We start from the raw sequence: 18111 nt of genomic DNA, 5'->3' as shown, positions 1-18111 counted from the left end.
ACAAATACCGTATGCTAACCCATATATATGGAATCTAAAAAGACGGTACTGATGAACCCAGTGACGGGGCAAGAATAAAGATGCAGATGTAGAGAACAGACTTGAGGACACGACGGGGGGGAAGGGGAAGCTGAGACAAAGCGAGAGAGTAGCATTGACATATATATAGTACCAAATGTAAAACAGATAGCTAGTGGGAAGCTGCTGCATAAAACAGGGAGATCAACTCGAGGATGGGTGATTACTTAGAGGGATGCGATAGGGAGAGTGGGAGGGAGTTGTGGAAGGGAGGGGATATGGAGATATATGTATAAATAGAGCTGATTCACTTCTCTGTACAGCAGAAACTGGCACAACAGTGTAAAACAATTTTATTCCAATAAAGAGCTTAAAAAAATTAATGAGAATGATAATATCCAACAATGGCAAACATTAGGGAAAACAGGGACTCTCATACACCTCTCGTAGAAGTAAGACTTACTTTCAGGAAAGTAATCTGGCAATATCTACGAAAATATGAAATACATATATGTACCTTATATGCCAAAGACATTGCCATACAGGTCCATAGGGTGCGTGTATGAATATGCTCATCACATTGTTGTTAGTGTTAACAGTAAGTTGGAGGTAGTCAGCTTGCCCATCACTGGAGAAGCTGATAGGCAAATATCGTAGACATATACCTTGGAGTATTATAGAGCTGTTAGAGGGAATACCTTAGATGCTTTTTTTTCTTTCTTTTTTAAAAAATTTTATTGGAATATAGTTGATATACAACATTGCGTTAGCTTCAAGTGTACAGCAAAGTGATTCAGTTATACATATACATAGTCATTCTTTTTTAGATTCGTTTCTCATATAGGTTATCACAGAATATTGAGTATAGTTCCCTGTGCTATACAATAGATCCTTGTTGGTTATCTGTCTTCTATATAGTAGTGTGTGTCTGCTCATCCCAAGCTTCTAATTGGAATGGCTTCTACAACAGGGTACTGAGTGAAAAAAAAACATTGAAATGTCTAACACAACACAATTTATGTAAATTAAAATAATACACACATAAAATAACAAATTGCATTTTATAAGAATACATTCAAACAAAAGGATACACATTAAGGAGTGGTTGCCTGTGGGGTAAAGAGGGCATGGGAGTGGGGAACGGGGCTAAAAGAAAATATACAAACAAACAAGGGGGCAAACTTGCATGGGTCAATGATAACAATATGCTATAAACTGAGGAATATGAGTCACTCAGCCCACAGCACTGAGGACCTTCCCTCAATTAATAACACATTCTCTTTGATCCTATCATCTATTCCCATTTTTTTTGCCACTTACAATAATGCTGAAATAAGTATTCTTTATATGTATATTTTTGTATTAGTGATTATATGTCTGTAGCATATATTTTATTTTTAAAAAAATTTTATTATTTATTTATTTATTTAGGCTGCATTGGGTCTTCACTGCTGCACATGGGCTTTCTCTAGCTGTGGGGGCCACTCTTCATTGTGGTGAGCAGGCTTCTCAGTGCAGTGGATTCTCTTGTTATGGAGCACGGGCTCTAGGCATGTGGGCTTCAGTAGTGTGGCACATGGGCTTAGTTGTTCCACAGCATGTGGCATCTTCCTGGACCAGAGATCAAACCCGTGTCCCTAACCACTGCACCACCAGGGAAGTCCCTGAAGCATATATTATAATCGTCATATCTCCACATATAGAATAGTATGCACTTATTAGAAAGGATGAAATTACAAAGAAATCCATGCTGACACAACACAATTGAACTTCAGAAAATGAAAGACCAAAAAAATTCTGAAGTCGGCCAAAGAAAAAAGATGCACTACTTATAAGAGAACATCAATTTGAATGATAACAGATTCCTCACCTGAAACCATGCAGGCCAGAAGATAGTGGCACAAAATTTTTCAAGCACAGAAGGAATAGAACTGTCAGATTAGGGCAGGAAACACATAAGATGAGCCTAGAACATCTTGCAGATCCAGAAAGTAAGAAAGTGCTCAAAAGGAAAAAAACCCACAATGATAGGGGTATGTCAAAGGGACACAGGAGCCAACTAAAAGAACTCCCAATGGCCAAAGCTAGAACAATTTGAGCAACACAAAAAAGTAGTATTGGGTTATAATTCAACGTATAAAATAAATACTCATGAGTCTATACTGATATAATGCCTGATTGATTTGATGGGTAAATATATGCATATAAACATACATTTATTCATACACACATACATACATACATGGGGGAAAACAGACAAATCTCCCATGCAAAATTCTGAATAATTTATGCAGATAGTTTGCTCTCAAGGAGGTAGAGCAAGACTCTACTCGAGTTTGGGTACACGCAGTGACTTCCAACAGTACAATATGGGAAGGGGGATAGAAGAGTAACTTTACTGTGGAGAAACCTGACAAACACCACCTCAGCCAGGTGCTTAAGATGAATATCTAAATTGATAAGTCATTTCGATAGTATGTACTCTTGATATGATGCAATGAAAATGGTACTTCACCTCTGTGGTCTTCCTCCCCTAAACCCATAACTCCAGTTTTATCATGCATCAGACAAATTCCAATAAAGGATATTCTATAAAATAGCTGTCCAGTGCTCCTTAAAACTATCAAGGTCATCAAAAGCAATACAAATCTGAGAAACTGTTACAACCAAGAGGAGCCTAAGAAGACATGATGACTAAATGTAATGTGGTATCCTGGATGGTTCTGAAACAGATAAAGGACAATAGGTTAAAACAAAGGAATAAGGTATCAGTATTGCTTCATTAATTGTAACAAATGTAGCATACTAATGTACTAATGTAAGATGTTAACAATAGGAGAAACTGAGTTTGGGGTATGGAAACTCTCTATACTATCTTCTCAATTTTTCTGTAAACCTAAAACTGTTCTAAAAAATAAAGATTAGTCAAAAAAAAAAAAAACCTGTCAACAACAGTTCTATATCTGGCAAAACTATCCTTCATACAAAGGAAAACTGAGAGGGACTTCTGTGGTGGCACAGTGGTTAAGAATCTGCCTGCCAATGCAGGGGACATGGGTTCAAGCCTTGGTCTGGGAAGATACCACATGCCACAAAGCAACTAAGCCTGTGCGCCACAACTACTGAGCCTGCACTCTACAGCCCATGAGCCACAATTACTGAGCCCACATGCCACAACTACTGAAGTCTGCATGGCTAGAGCCTGTGCTCCGCAACAATAGAAGCCACCACAATGAGAAGCCTGTGCACCGTAACAAAGAGTAGCCCCCATTCTCTGCAACTAGAGAAAGCCCACACACAGCAACAAAGACCCAATGCAGCCAAAAAATAAGTAAATAAATTTATATTAAAAAAAACTGAGAGAATGTATTGCTAGCAAACCTGCCCTTAAAGAACAGCTAAAGGAAGTTCTCTAAACAGAAAGGAAATGATGAAAGAAGGAGGACTGGAACTTTAGAAAGGAAAAAACATCAGAATGGGCAAAAACAGGGGTATACCATCCTCTTAAATCATGTCTGATTGTTAAAGCTAAAATTATGACACCATCTGATGTGGTGTCTCAATATGTGTAGCTGAAATACTTAAGACAATCATACATTTTTAAAGTGAGTATGGTAAAGGGATCTAAATGAAAGTAATGTGTCTCTACTGCTCTTGAAGTAGTAAAATACAGGTATCAGTAGACTGCTATAAGTTACATATTTATATTGTAATAATTCCCAGAGCAACAACTAAGAAGACTAAAGCAGTGTGCTCGAAAATACTATATATAAATCAAGATAGACTCCTTAAAAATGTTCAAGCAAGAACAGGAAAGCAAAAAAAAAAAAAAAAGAAAGAAAGAAAGAACAGGAAACAGAGGAAACAAACAGAAAAGAAATAACACAATGGCAGACTCAGGCCTTAACATGTCAATAATTAAGATTATAGGTTAAAATGTATCCCATAAAAACATATATTGAAGTTCCAACACCCATACCTGTGAATGTGGCCTTATTTGGAAATAGGGTTGTCTTAACTTGTGCTTCTATAACAAAGTACTATAGAGTGGGTAGCTTATAAACAACAGAAATTTATTTCTCACAGTTCTAGTGGCTGGAAGTTTGAGATCAGGGTGCCAGCATGGTTGAATTCTGGGGAGGGCCCTCTTCCGGGTTGTAGACTGCTGACTTCTTATAGTCTCACATGGCAGAAAGGGCAGAAAGGGGTCTCTTTTGAAAGAGCACTAATTCTCATTCATGAGGACTCTACCCCCATAATTTAATCACCCCAAAGCGACCCCCCCACCTCCAAATACCATCACATTAGGAATTAGGTTTCAACATATGAATTTTGGGGAAACAGGAAGATTCAGTCTATAGCAAGTGTCTTTGCAGATGTAGTCAAGTAAAGTTGAGCTTATCAGGGTGGACCTTAATATGACTGGTGTCCTTATAAGAAAAGGGAAGCTCCTCCTTGTTGACGATGGTAAGAATCCAATATGGAGTAAATTGGTGGAGTCGAAAGATGGGGCTCAGCAGGGTGCCCTGCAGTGCCTCATAGGCGCAGCTTCCCCTGCTCACCCCAAACCAAGATTGCTCCGGCCCCCGGGGGCAACCCGGGACTAACCCCTCTCGAGCAGCTGGCCCTCTCCTTCTGCTCTCAGCAGTCCCCACCTCTCAGCAGCTTGCTTGGTTTTCCACCCAAATCGCTCTCTTCTCCCCTCCACCCACTCCCAAGTCCCCAGAATGCCTGCTAGCCTCCACCCCTTCGTCCCACGGTGCTCAGTTCTCCCCCCACCCCAGCTTGCCTATGCACCTCTGCCCTGGAGCTCCAGTTGCTCCAGTCCCCTTGCTCTAGCCACGTCCCCCTCCCCCCCACCAAACTAGGTGAACTCCACAAAGATGTGAATAAGGGGTGGGGTTGGGGAGAGCAGACAGGAAGATGAGGGAGAAAAGCTGTCCACCGCCCCGGGACAGGTATGTAGGTGAACAGGGAATTGGCTGAAGAAACATAGCCGGGTGACGACAGTTATACTGTGTGTGACAGGGCTGTGGTTAGACTTGAGATGACTCCAGCAGGTGGATGGTTCCCACAGGAAGGAAGGTGGGATCTGTAAGGTCATGGCAATGGATGAATCAGCTTTCTCATCCATGGTGAACGAAAGAAAGACAAACTGGTGGTATTGGGATGTTATTTAAGAAAGGACTTGGTCTACACCAAAGCAAACCCAACCTTTTGCCATTGGAAGACCGACAATAGTAAGTTCTGACTTACTTTCCAAAGACTTGAGTGAGGAAAGCAATCAAAGACTCCATAGAAAGCTCGACAACATTATCTTTCGTCATCCATAATGAAGCTGAGCTTCATGATGACGACGTTTTTACAACAGCTACAGACAGTTCTTCTATCAATAATTCATTTCAGAAGAAGGAACAAGTCATTCGGACAATCTCCTCCCTTACATCCTGTGAGCACCAGAGGATTTATACTTTGGGTCATCTCCATGACCCATAGCCCAGAGACCATTATTACCTCGAAGAGCTGATGGCAAGGCCCTACTGCCATGTGAGCTTCCCAGATGATGAGGAGATTGTGTGCATCGACCCAGGGAGAAGATCTGGATGATGCCCACTACGAGGATTACTGCCACCGGCGAGGGACAAATAACTGGACCCCTTGGAAGACGCGGACTCCTACCTGCTCTTCGCCAAAGGCAAGGTCCTTAAGCACGACTGTAATTACCCCCATGTGGACTCCTCATACTTCGGCATCGGCGCGGGGCCAGCATGATCAAGACACAGCCATTCTGGGGCAAGTCCTGGTGGTGGTGGAAGGAGGACGGGGAGCGCTACCAGTGGGCAGTGTGCATCCTGCCAGGATGCTTTCAACTGTGAGGAAAACCGAAGGGCCCACTGTCAGGATGTGCCTGACTCTGTGAGAACTTGGCTTCAAGTGGTGAGCTGCATGTTGTGAGGACAGCATGCTCTATCGCTATATGTCAGACCCAAGGGAGACTATACAGACCTGTGCTCTTGTGATGCTAGCTACGAGAAGATTTGCCTCCACTGGATGGCTCTTACTGACATGTGTTTCTTGGCCCCCTGTTCTTGCTGTTACCTCCCCCTTTGGGACTGCTACTACTGTGGAGTGATTTGCAGGTGCTGCGAAGGAAGCACAAAATGGCTGTGTGACTCAGTTTCCCAGAGAGAGAGGTGGGGCAGAGAGTATGACCTCATTTTTATAAAAAGTAACCATGGTATTTTTGTGCATAAATACACACACATGAAGAAGGTGTGAAAGGCTGCACAAATTGGTACCCTCTATGTTACAAGGGGAGGGGAGGGGGAGAGGACATGAAAGGGGAGATTTTTAACTTTATCTTCTTGCATTTTTATTATTTCACTTGTTACATTGAGAACATACTGTATTTGTAACTTAAAAGAAAATTTCAATTAAATAAATTTCTGAGGGAAATTTTTTCCCTCAAATCTAATTTTGCTCTTGTTCTCTGCTTTGGTGAACTGGTACCATCATTCACTTGCAAGACAAGAGACCTGCAAGTAATTCTAGATCCTTCCTTTTCTGTAATCTTCCACCCGTCCACTTAATTAGCCACCAAATCCAGATTTTAGTTCATAAATATCTCTACCTTCCTCTAATTAATAAATCCTGTCTCTTCTAGTTCCTAAATCTCTTTTAAATCCCTTCCCCTCTTTACCATCCCTGCCAATAAGGCTCTTTTTAGTTCAGGACTTCATCACTTCTCATATTTCAGTAGCCTTTAAAATAATCCCCTATTTTACTCCCCCACCCAATCTCTCTCATATTATGCTCTCAGAATTATCTTTCTAAACAGTTATAGTACATCACTGTTGGGAAACAAATGAATAATTTTTATTTTATAGGCATACTTTTAATTTTAATATTCATAAGAAAATACATCAAACTCAGGATTTCAAAGATATTATTGCCTAAATTTAAGAAATTAAAATGGTGAATGCAGAATATGAATACGTGAAGTTTGAAAACACTGGTCTATAAGAATAAAGCCCATACTCTGTGAATCTTTATGATCTAGTCCCATCCTACATTTCCAACTTTGTCACCACAAATGTACCAATTCAACTTTCTGATGACCCCCAAACGTGCCATGTTCTTTCATCCCTCTCTGCCCTTCCTCATGCTGTTGTCACTCATTCTACTTAGTAAACTCCCCTTTTTCCTTCAATATTCAGCTCAAATTTTTCTTCTGTGAGGATTTTTTTGGATGTGAATGTTTATAGCAGCTTTATTCATAATTACTAGAAGCAACCAAGATGTTTCCCAGTAAGTGATTAGATAAACAAAGTGTGGTACATCCAAACAATGGGATACTATTGAATGATAAAAGGGAATGAACTATCAACCCATGCAAAAACATGGATGAATCATAAATATATATTTCTATGTGAAAGCAGCCAGTCTGAAAAGACTACATACTGTATAATTCCATTTATATGAAGAGGCAAAACCATAGTGACAGTAAAAACATCATTGAAGAGGCAAAACCATAGTGACAGAGGCAAAACCATAGTGACAGTAAAAACATCATTGGTTTCCAGGAACTTGGAGAAGAGGAGGGTTGAATAGGTAAAGCACAGGAGGATATTTCTGGACAGTGAAACTATTCTCTATGATACTGTAATGGTGGATGCTTTACAAATTTTTCAAAACCAATAGAACTTGATAGCACAAAGAGTAAATCTTAATATTTGTAACTAAAACAAAAAATCATTTAGGAGATCAAGAGATAAAAGGTCAGGACAACAATCAAGATGGCGGAGTAGGAGGACAGGCTCTCGCTCCCTCTTGCAAGAGCACCAGAATAACAACTAACTGCTGAACAATCATTGACAGAAAGACACTGGAACTCACCAAAAGAAAAACACCCCACATCCAGAGACAAAGGAGAAGCCGCAATGAGATGGTAGGAGGGGCGCAATCGCGTTAAAATCAAATCCCATAAATGCTGGGTGGGTGACTCACAAGCTGGAGGAGAGTTATATGGCAGAAGTCCACCCACTAAAGTGAGGGTTCTGAGCCTCACATCAGGCTTCCTAACCTGAGGGTCCAGCAACAGGAGGAGGAATCCCCAGAGAATCAGACTTTGAAAGCCAGCGGGATTTGATTGCGGGACCTCCACAGGTTTGGGGGAAACGGAGACTCCACTCTTGGAGGACACACAAAAAAGTGTGCTTACCAGGACCCAGAGGGAAGGAGCAGTGACCCCATAGGAGACTGAACCAGACCTACCTGCTGGTGTTGGAGGGTTGCCTGCAGAGGTGGGGGGCAGCTGTGGCTCACCGAGGAGACAGGGACACTGACGGCAGGGATTCTGGGAAGTGTTCATTGGCATGAGCCCTCACAGAGTCTGCCATTAGCCCCACCAAAGAGCCTGTAGGCTCCAGTGCTGGGTAGCCTCAGGCCAAACAACCAACAAGGTGGGAACACAGCCCTACCCATTGGCAGACAAGGAGATTAAAGTTTTACTTAGCTCTGCCCACCCAGCCCAACCCACCATCAGGCCCTCCCATCAGGAAGCACCCATGAGCCTCCTAGATAGCTTCCTCCACAAGAGGGCAGACAGCAGTATCAAGCAGTATCAGCAGTATTTCATCTTGTGGAACTGAAAATCACAGCCACAGAAAGACAGAGAAAATGAAAAGGCAAAAGACTTTGTACCAGATGAAGGGACAAGGTAAAACCCCAGAAAAACAACTAAATGAAGAGGAGATAGGCACCCTTCCAGAAAAAGAATTCAGAATAATGATGGTGAAGATGATCCAGGACTTTGAAAAAAGACTGGATGCAAAGATCGAAAAGTTGCAAGAAAAGTTTACCAAAAACCTAGAAGAATTAAAGATCAAACAAGCAGAGATATGCAACACAATAACTGAAATGAAAAATACACTATAAGGAACCAACAGCAGATCAATTGAGGCAGAAGGGCGAATAAGTGAGCTGGAAGACAGAATGGTGATAATCACTGATGCAGAAAAGAATAAAGAAAAAAGAATGAAAAGAACTGAAGACAGCCTAAGAGACCTAGGGGACAACATTAAACGCACCAACATTTGCATTCTAGGGGGTCCCATAAGGAGAAGAGAGAGAGAAAGGACCTGAGAAAATATTGGAAGAGATTCTAGTTGAAAACTTCCCTAACATGGGAAAGGAAACAGCTACCCAAGTCCAGGAAGCACAGAGAGTCCCAGGCAGGATAAACCCAAGGAGAAAGATGCCAAGACATATCGTAGTCAAATTGACAAAAATTAAAGACAGAGAAAAGTTACTAAAGGAACAAGGGAATAATGACAAATAACATACAAGGGAATTCCCATAAGGTTAACAGCTGATTTCTCAGCAGAAACTCTGCAAGCCAGAAGGGAGTGGCAGGATATATTTAAAGTGATGAAAGGGAAGAATCTACAACCAAGAATACTCTACCCAGCAGGGGTCTCATTCAGATTTGATGGCGAAATCAAAAGCTTTACAAACAAGCAACAGCTAAGAGAATTCAGTACCACCAAACCAGCCCTACAACAAATGCTAAAGGAACTTCTCTAAGTGGGAAACATAAGAGAAGAAAAGGACCTACAGAAACATAAACAAAACAATTAAGAAAATGGTAATAGGAACCTACATATTGATAATTACTTTGAATGTAAATGGACTAAATGCCCCAACCAAAAGACACAGATTGGCTGAAGGGATACAAAAACAAGACCCATATATATGCTGTCTACAAGAGACCCACTTCAGACCTAGGGACACATACAGAGTGAAAGTGAGGGGATGGAAAAAGATATTCCATGCAAATGGAAATCAAAAGAAAGCTGGAGTAGTGATACTCATATCAGATAAAATAGACTTTAAAATAAAAAATGTTACAAGCAACAAGAAAGGACACTACATAAAAATTAAGGGATCAATCCAAGAAGAAGAAGAGATAACAATTATAAATATATATGCACACAATATAGGAGCACCACAATACATAAGGCAAATGCTAACAACTATGAAAGAGGAAATTGACAGTAACACAATATTGGTGGGGGACTTTAACACTCCACTTACACCAATGGACAGATCATCCAGACAGAAAATTAACAAGGAAACACAAGCTTTAAATGACACCATAAGTCAGCTTGATTTAATAGATATCTATAGGACATTTCATCGAAAAACAGCAGATTACACGTTGTTCTCAAGTGCACATGGAATATTCTCCAGGATAGATCACATTTTGGGTCATAAATCAAGCCTTGGTAAATTCAAGAAAGTTGAAATTGTATCAAACATCTTTTCTGACCACAACACTATGAGATTAGAAATCAATTACTGGAAAAAAACTGTAAAAAACACAAACACATGGAGGCTAAACAATACGCTAACTAACCAAGAGATCACTGAAGAAATCAAGAGGAAATCAAAAAATACCTAGAGACAAATGACAATCAAAATGCAATTATCCAAAACCTATGGGATGCAGCAAAGGCAGTTCTAAGAGGGAAGTTTATAGCAATACAATCCTACCTGAAGAAACAAGAAAAATCCCAAATAAACAATCTAACCTTACACCTAAAGAAACTAGAGAAAGAAGAGCAAACAAACCCCAAAGTTAGTAGAAGGAGAGAAATCATAAAGATCAGAGCAGAAATAAATGAAATAGAAACAAAGAAAACAATAGCAAAAATCAATAAAACTAAAAGCTGGTTCTTTGAGAAGATAAATAAAATCGATAAACCTCTAGCAAGACACATCAAGAAAACGAGGGAGATGACTCAAATCAATAAAATTAGAAATGAAACAGGAGAAGTTACAACCGGCACCACAGAAATAAAAAGCACCATAAGAGACTACTACAAGCAACTATATGCCAATAAAATGGACAAGCTGGATGAAATGGACAGATTCTTAGAAAGGTAAAACCTTCCAAGTGTGAATCAGGAAGAAATAGAAAATATGAAGAGACCAATCACAAGTAATGAAATTGAAACTGTGATTAAAAATCTCCCAACAAACAAAAGTCCAGGACCAGATGGCTTCACAGGTGAATTTTATCAAACATTTAGAGAAGAGCTAACACCCATCCTTCTCAAACTCTTCCAACAAATTGCAGAGGAAGGAACACTCCCAAACTCATTTTATGAGGCCACCATCACCCCGATACCAAACCAGACAAAGATAGCACAAAAAAAGAAAATTACAGACCAATATCACTGATGAATTTAGATGCAAAAATCCTCAACAAAATACTAGCTAACAGAATCCAACAACACATTAAACGGATTGTCCACCATGATCAAGTGGGGTTTATCCCTGGAATGCAAGGATTCTTCAATATACGCAAATCAATCAATGTGATACACCACATTAACAAACTGAAGGATAAAAAACCACATGATCATCTCAACAGAGGCAGAAAAAGCTTTTGACAAAATTCAACATCCATTTATGATAAAACCTCTCCAGAAGGTGGGCATAGAGGGATCCTACCTCAACATAATAAAGACCATATATGACAAACCCATAGCAAACATCATCCTCAATGGTGAAAAACTGCAAGCTTTCCCTCTAAGATCAGGAACAAGACAAGGATGTCCACTCTCGCCACTACCATTCAACATAGTTTTGGAAGTCCTTGCCACAGCAACCAGAGAAGAAAAAGAAATAAAATGAATCCAAATTGGAAAAGAAGAAGTCAAACTGTCACTCTTAGCAGATGACATGATACTATACATAGAAAATCCTAAAGATGCCACCAGAAAACTACTTGAGCTAATCAATGAATTTGGTAAAGTTGCAGGATACAAAATTAACACACAAAAATCTCTTGCATTTCTATACACTAACAATGAAAGATCAGAAACAGAAATTAAGGAAACAATCCCATTCACCATTGCAACAAAAAGAATAAAATACCTAGGAATAAACCTAACCAAGGAGGTAAAAGACCTGTACTCAGAAAACTATAAGACACGAATGAAAGAAATCAAAGAAGACACAAACAGATGGAGAAATACACCATGTTCTTGGATTGGAAGAATCAACATTGTGAAAATAACTATACTACCCAAAGCAATTTACAGATTCAATGCAATCCCGATCAAATTACCAATGGCATTTTTCACAGAACTAGAACAAGAAATCTTATGATTTGAATGGAAACGCAAAAGACCCCGAATAGCCAAAGCAATCTTGAGAAGGAAAGATGGAGTTGGTGGCATCAGGCTTCCTGACTTCAGGCTATACTACAAGGCTACAGTGATCAAGATAGTAGGGTACTGGCACAAAAACAGAAATATAAATCAGTGGAACAGGATAGAAAGCCCAGAGATAAACTATGGTCAACTAATCTATGATAAAAGAGGCAAGGATATACAAGGGAGAAAAGACAGCCTCTTCAATAAGAGGTGCTGGGAAAATTGGACAGCTACATGTAAAAGAATGAAATTAGAACACTCCTTAACACCATACGCAAAAATAAACTCAAAATACATTGAAGACCTAAATGTAAGGCCAGACACTATAAAACTCCTAGAGGAAAACATAGGAAGAACACTCTTTGACGTAAATAACAGCAAGATCTTTTTTGATCCACCCCCTAGAGTAATGGAAATAAAGACACAAATAAATAAGTGGGACCTAATGAAACGTCAAAGCTTCTGCACAGCAAAGGAAACTATAAGCAACACAAAAGACAACTCTCAGAGTGGGAGAAACTATTTGCAAATGAATCAACAGATAAAGGATTAATCTCCAAAATATATAAACAGTTCATCCAGCTCAATATCAAAAAACAAACAACCCAATCAAAAAATGGGCAGAGGACCTAAATAGGCATTTCTCCAAAGAAGACATATTGGGTGGCCAAGAGGCACATGAAAAGCTGCTCAACATCACTAACTACTAGAGAAATGCAAATCAAAACTACAATGAGGTATCACCTCACACCAGTTAGAATGGGCATCATCAGAAAATCTACAAACAGTAAATGCTGGAGAGGGTGTGGAGAAAAGGGAATGCTCTTACACTGTTGGTGGGAATCTAAGTTGATACAGCCACTATGGAGAACAGTATGGAGGTTCCTTGCAAAACTAAAAATAGAACTACCATATGACCCAGCAATCCCACTGCTGGGCATATACCCAGAGAACACCATCGTTCAAAAAGACACATGCACTCCAATGTTCATTGCAGCACTATTTACAATAGCCAGGACATGGAAACAACCTAAATGTCCATCAACAGATGAATGGATAAAAAAGATGTGGTACATATACACAGTGGAATGTTACTCAGCTGTAAAAAGCAATGAAACTGGGACATTTGTAGAGACATGGATGGACCTAGAGACTGTCATACAGAGTGAAGTGAGTCAGAAAGAGAAAAACAAATATCGTATATTACCACATATATGCGGACTATAGAAAAATGGTATAAATCAACCGGTTTGCAAGGCAGACCTAGAGACACAGATGTAGAGAACAAACATATGGACAGCAAGTGGGGAAAGCGGGGAGGGTGGGGGGGTATGAATTGGGAGATTGGGATACCAAATTGTACACTAAATATATGCAGTTTATTGTATGTTAACTGTATTTTAATAAAAGTTCTTAAAAAAAGAGATAAAATTTCAGAATGCAGAATATGAAAAAAGAATCTATGTTACAAACATATGAAAGAACCTTCCTGAAGTGGGTGGGGGCAAAGGTACAAACCTAGGCAACTTTATAAATGGAGATGTCTAAGAATTTAGGCAAAAGGGACTGTCCATAAGCACTCTATTTTAGTTGATAAAGTTGTTTCCCCTGAGCGTACAGGCTGGCAGTTCTGAAACCACTACACATGTATACTGGAATTGAATAATTAAGTACCAATGGTGGATTATGGGAGCCAGTTTTATTGAAGTGCGAGTGTACAGATAAGCAAAGGGAAGAAGCTAAAATGATCCACAGGGTAATAGATATGCATTGGAGACATCAGTATGAACTCATGTTTAGCTTAATACAGATATATATATATATATAGTTAAATAAATAAGGAGGCATTAGACAGATGTGGCTCTAATGCCATGGTGGCCTATGTAAGCAGGCCTGAATCTAAGCCTCTAAATGCCTCAAGGTTTCAAAATCACAACCATAAGGACAACGAATCACAGGGCTTCCCTGGTGGCACAGTGGTTAAGAATCCCCCTGCCAATGCAGGGGTGCAGGTTCAATCCCTGGTCTGGGAAGATTCCACATGCTGCAGAGCAACTAAGCCCGTGTGCCACAACTACTGAGTCTGCGCTCTAGAGCCCTTGAGCCACAACTATTGAGCCCACGTGCCCCAACTACTGACACCCACACACCTAGAGCCCGTGCTCTGCAACAAGAGAGGCCACAGCAATGACAAGCCCGCACATTGCAACGACGAGTAGCCCCACTGGCTGCAACTAGAGTAAGCCCGGGTGCAGCAACGAAGACCCAACGCAGCCAATAAATAAATTAACTAATTAATTAAGTTTATTTTAAGAAAAGGACAACCAATCACAAACAGCTAAGCTTTAAGTAATAGCCAATCAATAATTTTCTTACTTTGTTTCTGCCTTTTCTCCACAAAAGTGTCGTCCCCCACCCCCGCCACCTATAGGTGGAGTGACCCCAACCACCTCCAGTTTGGTGCTGCCCAATTCAAATTGATTTTTACTTAAAATCTCCCAAATTTTAATATGCCTCAGCTTATCTTCCAATAGCTCTGGTGTCAGTAGAGGGAAATGAAGGAAACCCCTGATGGTCTCCAGGACAATGAGCAACCAGGTGAAGGCACCCTCTGAGCTCCTTGAGCCGCCACCCTCCTCGCTGCCTCTGGAGGTGGTGGGCAAGCCACTATCCCTTCCCAGCTCTTCAGCCTTTGCATTATGAGCTTTCAGACTCCACCTGAGTTTCTTTTCCTGGATGGGGTCCAGAAACCAGCAGGAGTTGACTGGGTCCGGTTCAAAAACCAGACTGGCTGAGCACTTTTTACTCACAGTGCTCCCCATAGCACCTCTTTTCTAGTACTTGCACTTTATAATATGGCAATTATTTGTTCATATCTGCGTGTTCCCTACCAAATTATGAAATCTTCCTGGACAAGGACTAAATCTTACCCAACTCTTTATCTCAAAGTCTCACCAAATACCTGGCATAAGTAAGTACTCACAAAATTTAAGTTGAATGAAAAAATTGAAGTCTGGAAGCTGAAGCCAAGAAGAACATTCCCTAATGCCAAAACTGCTTTGCATGTTACTATAGCTTCCGGTCATCTTTTAGACATCACCCTGGTCACCTAGAAAAGAATACAAAGGCCAGAGTCATAAAGGTTTCAGGGATAGGAACAGAAGAGATTAGAAGGGTTTAAGGTGAGGCCAACTGGCACTAAGTTGACTATTCCATTGAGCCATTTCAGTTTCTGCGGACCAAGCCTTCCTTTCCATCTTCCCTGTCTATCTGGTTTCTGACTATCTTGGGTGAGTTAAACCCACAAGAATTATGGCCTCAGCCTACCTCTGGGATCAGCAAAAAGTGTCCTGGACAGGAGGCAACAGAATGGATATTGCTCTGCTGAGGTTTCATTTCCATGTTGACATTTGGAGCTCTCTGGTATTTCAATTCTAGATAAATCACAGTAGTTGTAAAAGTTGTTAGTGGTGGTGGGGGACAGAGATACAGGTATGAGAGGAGAGAGAGAACTAAGATCGACTATCATTATACAAACCTCACACAGAAAACTTTTAAGCAGTTTCACTTAAAATCAGCCCTGACAATTGCCTCACTTCCTGTAGGAATACTGACTGGGCAGGCAGAGAGAACTGGGGAAAGGCCGCAGGTCCCTGAAGTGACAGTCTTGGAGCGATCCCTCTATATGCCCATTCTTCCCTTCACACTAAATATAACCCTTACAGTTTACTATCTCTGTGTGATCTTTAGTTACAGCATCTTGACAAAGGAATTAAGTGCATAAGGGTTGATGTTTCCAGCTTTCTAGGGGCTCCTTGTCTTGGGAAACCCCGTAGATACAGTCCCCACAATCCAAGAATAGGCAATATGGCATTGACCTGCCATTATACTGTTAATATAAAAGGGTTTGTATTGAAAATTAGTTTTTGCTTTTTTAGTTATTGTTTGGAGAATAGGAAATGGTGCCAATAAAGAAGCAGTAGACAAAAAGGGACCCTAAGTCCCTTTACTAAGCTTTTCTTCCTATAGCCACTTGATTCTGAAAGCCAGACAGGATTAAGCAGATGCATGGACAGAGGCTGAGGGGCGGGTAATGACTCACTATAGAAAATGTGAAGGCACATGGCAGACATAGGAACTACGAACCTGAGAGCTCACTAAGCATTAATGTCTAATATTTTAGAAGATGCTTATACTTTCATTTTTTTTAGAGAAACCTTTTAAAAACTTTATTTTATTTTTTTAATTTAATTTTATTTTTTTGGTCTGTGTTGGGTCTTTGTTGCTGCACGCGGGCTTTCTCTAGTTGCAGCCAGTGGGGGCTACTCTTTGTTGAGGTGCGTGGGCTTGTCATTGCACTGGCTTCTCTTGTTGTGAAGCACAGGCTCTAGGTGCATGGGCTTCAGTAGTTGCAGCATGTGGACACAATAGTTGTGCCTCGTGGGCTCTAAGAGCACAGGCTCAGTAGTTGTGGCACACGGGCTTAGTTGCTCCGCAGCATGTGGGATCTTCCCAGACCAGGGCTCGAACCTGTGTCCCCTGCATTGGCAGGTGGATTCTTAACAACTGCACCACCGGGGAAGTCCCAGAAGATGCTTATCATTTTTTAAAATATCTTTTTTACCTTTTTTTTCTTTCGATCTTTATTGGAGTGTAATAGCTTTACACTGTTATGCAAGTTCCTGCTGTACAACAAAGTTGAATCAGCTGTATTTATATATATATCTCCATATCCCCTCCCTCTCTCGACTCCTTCCCACTCTCCCTATCCCAGCCGTCTAAGTCATCACCCATCATCGACTTGATCTCTCTGTTTTATGCATCAGCTTCCCACTAGCTATTTTACATTTGGTAGCGTATATATGTCAATGCTACTCTCTCACTTCGTCCCAGCTTCCCCTTCACTCCCACCCCATGTCCTCAAGTCCGCTCTCTACATCTGCATTTTTATTCTTGCCCTGTCACTGGGTCCATCAGTACCATTTTTTAGATTCTATATATATGCATTAGCATATGGTATATGTTTTTCTCTTTCTGGCTTACTTCACTGTGTATGACAGACTCTAGGTTCATCCACCTCACTAGAAATAACTCAATTTCATTCCTTTTAATGGCTGGGTAATATTCTATTGTATATATGTGCCATGTTTTCTTTATCCATTCATCTTTTTTTAAGCTCTTTATTGGAATATAATTGCTTTACACTCTTGTACCAGTTTTTGAGGTACACTAAAGTGAATTAGCTATATTTATACATATATCTCCATGTCCCCTCCCTCCCGTGAATCCTTCCCACCCTCCCTGTCCTGGCCCTCTAAGGCATCACCCATCAACGAGTTGATGTCCCTTTGTTATACAGCAACTTCCCACTAGCTATCTATTTTACAGTTGGTAGTGTATATATGTCTATGATACTCTCTCACTTCGTCCCTGCTTCCCCTTCGGCCCCCAGCCAGACCCCTGTGTCCTCCAATCCATTATCTGCATCTGCATGCTTATTCTTACTGGGTTCATCAGTACCATTTTTTTAGATTCCATATATACGGGTTAGCATATGGTATTTGTTTTTCTCTTTCTGGCTTATTTCACTCTGTATGACAGTCTCTAGGTCTATCCACCTCATTATATATAGCTCAATTTCATTACATTTTATGGCTGAGTAATATTCCACTGTATATATATGCCACATCTTCTTTATCCATTCATCTGTTGATGGGCATTTAGGTTGCTTCCATGCCCTGGTTATTGTAAATAGTGTTGCAATGAACATTGTTGTACATGTATCTTTTTGAATTATGGTTTTCTCAGGGTATATGCCCAATAATGGGATTGCTGGGTCATACGGTAGTTTCATTTTTAGTATTTTAAG

The 18111-nt window shown here is 40.4% G+C and overlaps 1 pseudogene; it reads left to right on the top strand.

The window, feature by feature from the left end:
- Window positions 1-4941: 4941 nt before the first annotated feature.
- LOC130841493 (sprouty-related, EVH1 domain-containing protein 2-like) lies at window positions 4942-6689 on the top strand (annotated as a pseudogene).
- Window positions 6690-18111: the final 11422 nt, after the last annotated feature.

The sequence above is a fragment of the Hippopotamus amphibius genome, chromosome X (assembly GCF_030028045.1).
Source record: "Hippopotamus amphibius kiboko isolate mHipAmp2 chromosome X, mHipAmp2.hap2, whole genome shotgun sequence".
Classification (NCBI taxonomy): Eukaryota; Metazoa; Chordata; class Mammalia; order Artiodactyla; family Hippopotamidae; genus Hippopotamus; species Hippopotamus amphibius.
The sequence above is the reverse complement of the archived record's forward strand: the minus strand, read 5'-3'. Positions and strand labels throughout refer to the sequence as shown.